A 6,000-nucleotide genomic window follows, 5' to 3' on the forward strand; every position below is an offset into this window, starting at 1 on the left:
AAGTGCGCGAGCATCACTGTCTTGCCTGGATGCTCCTCAAATTGCCATGCATTGGGAAATGCGAGGCGCCACTCCATAATTTCTTTCGGCTGAAGAAGCTTCGCATCGACTAGTGCTTGAACGGCCTCCTCCTTCATCACTGAATGTTGCCAGGTTGCCCCAGGCGGCAGCGGTGCAGTCTGGTTCATCGGCCCCACCTTCGGTGCCGGCAGCACCAGCTCCTTCACCTTCTTGGATTTCGCCTTGCCCATCGCCGGAGCCTGGCCCTGAATCTTCTCGGGTTTCTTGCCCATCTTCTTAGTGCGCATCCGACGGACTCAACTTCAAGCTAAAATGACACTCTCCCTCGGATCTCCCTCAAGGGACGACAATGGCGGCGGCGGCACTTACGGCGGTGCAAATGTGAGCAGAAGAACAGGGGAGGCAGAAAAACAGATCTGATTACCGTACGGCATAAAACCAACCGAAAGGGTACCTTCCACTTTTATCTCCGCCAGCTCCGGTTTCCATGCGTCAGTTGCGCAATGGATAGATTAATTGCAGATTAATCGCCTTTAACACTCAACGGCTACTCTTTTCAACGGACTGCTGACCACTTCAACGACAGAGATCGCCCAAGTGCTCGGGGGCTGCGGGTACCGTACCCGTTGGTCAGTTTTTTCTTTTTTTACCAAGATCTCCAAGGGTAAAATGGACAAAAGCTAGTTTGACCCTAAGCCTGACTCTTCGACTCAACCTAAGGCTCGGGGGCTACTCCATATGGAGTGCGATTGACATCGCACTACCATATAAAATTACTCGGGATGGAAACAACTCGAAGGAGCAAAAAGAGTACCTTCCAGCCACGCGACAGTACTCAAGCACTTCAGTCTGCAACCTCTATGACTAGCTACTCGGATAGTGCCCGCAGTGCTAGACTGTGGCGCAAGACTACAAAGTACTCTAGGGCTTGTCAGGCATACACCCCAGGTCCACGAGTAGGCCTTGGACGGCCCACCAAGGGACGTACTCGGACAAGATCGGAACAAGAATGGGCATATCCTACTCGGACTAGTCAAGTATGTTTATGGAAAACTACTCGGGCCGTTACCGAGTAGAACTCTGTAATAGTACCCGACTAGGACTCAGACTTGTAACCCTGCCCTCCCGTGTATATAAGGGCGGGCAGGGACCCCCCTCAAGGGGGGGACGACAACAACTCCAGTTCATCAAATACAAACCAACACACAGGACGTAGGGTATTACGCGATCTAGCGGCCCGAACCTGTCTAAATCGTGTTCCTTGCGTCACCATTGATTCCTTGATTCCCAACGACCCTTACCGCATAAAAGACCACCTAGGGTACCCCCTAGGCGGGTTTCCGGTCTAAAACACCGACAGGGGGCTCCACCATGTCCGCGAATGGCTGTACTACATCTGACAACCGTTGGAGTTGTTCTTGTTGCGACTTGATAGTAGTCATGGCCTCAACTAGGCTAGTATCACCATCCAGCCGCATCTTCTTCTCCTTCTCCAACTAAGCCTTATGCTCTTCATTATCCTCCGACACCCGATAGTAGGCGTTCTTCCAGTTGGTTACGGTACATAAACCTATGGTTCATTAAGTTAATTTTAGAAAAAGATTTTAATGCCTAATAAATTCACAAAGAAAAAGATTTTAATGCCTAATAAATTCACAAAGAAAATGATCTCAAACAAATTCTAGAGAAATTATAATTAATTTTTATCAACTTGCAAATGATGAATATTAGGGTGTTAAAAACCTACCCCTTTAAAATGAATCTCGTCCTCTAGATTCAGATGGGCTGGCAATGAGTTGAGAAAATTCTGCCTTCAGCTCATTGTCTCGTTGCCATGTAGCTTCATCTTCTGAATGATAACTCCATTGTACCTTGCACATCCTGATTACCTTGTTCCTTGTAATCCTTTCCAATGTCTCCAATATTTTAACTGGATACTCAGTATAGGTTGAGTCATCCTGCACATTCAGCTCTCCCATAGGCAATTGCTCCTCTGGTACTCTTAAGCACTTCTTCAGCTGAGATATGTGAAAGACATTATGGACATCTAAAAGTTGAGTTGGTAACTCTAACTGATATGCCACTTCTCCTCTTCTTTCCAATACCTTGAATGGGACAATGCAGGGAGGTTCTAACTTTCCTTTGACCTTGAATCTCCGTAATCCTCTTATTGGTGATACCTTCAAATAAACATAATCACCTACTTCAAAGATCAATTCCCTATGATGGGTATCAACATAGCTCTTTTGCCTCAATTGTGCAGTTCTCAAATTCTCCCTAATGACTTGCACTTTACTTTCTGCATCACGTATGATCTCTAACCCAAACAATTGTCTCTCTCAAGTTTCATTCCAGAATAATGTCTGCACCTCCTTCCATACAGAGCTTCAAACGTAGCCATCTTGAGACTGGCCTTGTAACTGTTGTTATAAGAGAACTCTGCATAAGGTAAACACTTATCCCAACTTTTACCATACTGGAGAGCACAGGTTCGCAACATATCTTCCAATATCTGATTGGTCATCTCTGTCTAACAATCCGTCTGAGGATGATAAGCAGAACTAAAGTTCAACCTTGTGTCCATAGACTCATGTAACTGCTGCCAAAATCTTGATGTGAACTGTGTACCTCTGTCTGATACAATCTTCTTAGGCACTCCATGTAGGTAGACAATTCTGGACATATACAACTCTGCTAATCTAGCTCCCGTGTAAGTGGTCTTGACTGGTATAAAGTGAGCAACTTTGGTCAATCTATCCACTATAACCCATATAGAATAATATCTAACATGTGTGCGAGGAAATCCCACAATGAAATCCATACTAATCTCCTCCCACTTCCACTGGTATTTTCAATGGCTGAAGCAATACTGCTAGCCTCTGGTGTTCAGCTTTAACTCTTAGACAGGTATCACACAGAACAACATACTGAGCAACATCTCGCTTCATACCATACCACCAATATCGTTCCTTGAGATCTTGATACATCTTAGTACTACCGGGATGAATGGAGTAGGCGGAATCATGGGCTTCCCTCAATATCAGCGCCTTGAGAGGTTCCAAATCTGGCACACAGATTCGATTTCAAAGCCAAAGCGTTCCTTGATCATCTATCCTGTAGTTAGGTGCTTTCCCTTTCTTCATTAGTTGTTTAATTTCTTTGATCTTGGCATCCTCAAGCTGGCCTTTCCGTATCTCTTGTTCCAAGGTAGGTTCCACTTCCATAGTTACTGCTTCTGTATGAGCAACTACTCCAAGGTTGAGCCTATCAAATTCTTTAAACAACTCCTCAGGTAACTGGTGTACTAGAGCCATGTTAACATGTCCCTTTCGACTCAAAGCATCTGCTACAACATTCGCTTTGCCAAGATGATAATGTATCTCCAGATCATAGTCCTTGATCAACTCCAACCAACGGCGCTGTCTCAGATTGAGGTCCTTCTAAGTGAAGATATACTTCAAGCTCTTGTGGTCAGTGTAGATCTGGCATCTGGTTCCCAGGATGTATTGCCTCCAAATCTTTAAAGCATGAACTTCTGCTGCTAACTCCAAATCATGAGTAGGGTAATTCTGCTCATTCTTCCTCAATTGCCTAGAGGCATAGGCTATAACATGTCCTTCTTGCATAAGCACACAACCAAGGCCTTAACGAGATGCATCATAATAAATATCAAAACTCTTGTGAATATTAGGCATCACTAGCATTGGGGCTGTAGTCAACCTCTTCTTCAACTCTTCAAGATATTTAGTGTAGTAAAATAATTGTTTTCTAAATAAAATTCAAAGAATCATATGTTATATTTTGTATGTTACATTCGTGCTGCTGCATATAAATTTTGGTTGCTTAGCATAATTTATTATCATTGTTCCTGGATTTGATCAGGGTTAACATATCTTTTGCTTCAGCTATCTGAATTTATGCCAATAGGAAATACCCATTTCTTCTATTTTTCTTATTCCTTTTATCTCCTGCTTGCATGGTTAGGCCTACTTGTTAGCACCGGAACTAACAAATATCTCATTGTTAATAACGATCGTGCATTGGGCGTTTCAAAAAGCAATCAAGAGTTCATGAAGGTCTTGTGCAGAGTATGGAAACTCATCCGGGTCCTGGTTCATTAAACTATTGCAGCATTCTCATCCGGGTCCTGGTTCATTTTAAGTTTACTCGAGGTCCAACCACGGACCTCAATTTACACGTGAAATGAGCCACTTTAAAAGTTGAGGGACTCAAATGATCTCTTTGAAAATTCACTCGAATAGGAATAAAGCAGAGAGTCGTCACCTCAGACTTAATGCACGATGTCTGAGCGCCCACCTTACCTGGCCAGGTCACTGGTCCTGCCCTCGTGGTTCACGCGCTATGATGTGGCATGCAGACAAGCTATGATATGCCATCAGTGGTCAGTACACAAATCTACCAGTCGGATCCAAGGGGAGGCATTTGCATGTGCTCACACACGGGCGCCCTACATCCCGCCACAGACAAAACGTGTACAAAGGCTATTGTTGCTAGCTCAATTTTTTTTTTCTTTTGACCTGCATTGCACGTGGAGCATGTATAAGCCCTCAAATCGAGCAACACTATTACAGACAGCTCACACAATGACAGTCACTGTCAAGCATCAATTGCTGAATTATGAGCTGAGCAACCAGGACAAGCTTATTCGAAAAAAAAAACAACAGGACCAGCTTATGATGTGCCAGTCAGATGCTGACCACGTGTACTTGGCTATTTGCAACTTTTGATCACTGCCAAATAGGATTTGTAACACCAGTCTGTCTGTTGGATCGAAGGGGAGGCATGCGCAGCATCTTGCATTGCATGTGGACTCACTAGCGCGCCCACGTTGAACTTGTGTGATGGCAGAACCGCAAGCACTGACGACGGGACATTCTTATTTTTGCTTATTTACTTCCATCCATTTGACGTGGTGCATTCGTATATACATATCTTACCTAGGTGACCGTCGATAGTGAAGCATCTATGCCTACTTTATCAATCTTAAAATCTACCGACCTACTCTTTCGAATGTTTTTACATAGGTAAGTTTGGAAGCTGAGGAAGCAAGGCATCTCACCTCTTTTCCTTCCTATTAATAAAGCGAGCAACGTTTCTACCAAAAAATTTTGTATGTCACCGCCTAATTTAATTTTAGTTATTCATTACATTATTATATCCACGCAGCCAGGGCTTTCACGCCTGTCCGAGCCCAAAACAGCCCTAGCACCTATTCCAGTCGGCACACGCCACATGATGGCATGAGGCGCACATATATACTCCATCCATCCAATGAAAAGTGACATTCTAGCATTTAAAAAAATCACATAAAAGAGTGCAATCCAAAGAATTAGATGTAGTTGCCTAATCATGTGGTTATTTAATTTGCATGCCAAAATTTACTGCATGGGGTCAATAAATTTGGTTATGGGTGCCTTTTCACACCACCACTAATCTATCTGGAAAAAATTGCACCTTTTCACTCTACAGTGAGAGTAGCATGTAGGGGCTATAGGCAAAAAAATCACATGTCGCTTTCAACATATGCATCCCGTCCTCTATTTTCTCCATCCTTTCTCAGTCTTTCACAGGGATAGGACACCAGGGACCCGACACCATCCATATCGATTTCATGTTATTAATATTTAATTTATGAATGGTTGTTGAAACTATATTGTTAATATTTTTATACATAATTGAAGATCTATTTTTGATATATTTTTTGAAATATTCTAAAATCTTAAATTCACACGTCTAGAGATGTACAGTTCGTTCAATCTCACGTTTTTCAGATAAAAATTAACACAAAGAGACTGAAAAGGGAGAGATGTGAGAGGGAAAGTGAAATTAGGGCCCAAGGGGTGAAGTTAGGATTCCAGGCGAGCTGTATGCCCTTGCTTGAAACTTTTTGGTAGCACAAAAAAACATGAAATGTCTAATATTTGCAATGTTAAAAATAAAATAATATATTCACTTGAC

Source organism: Setaria viridis, chromosome 8, assembly GCF_005286985.2.
Source record: "Setaria viridis chromosome 8, Setaria_viridis_v4.0, whole genome shotgun sequence".
Taxonomy (NCBI): Eukaryota; Viridiplantae; Streptophyta; class Magnoliopsida; order Poales; family Poaceae; genus Setaria; species Setaria viridis.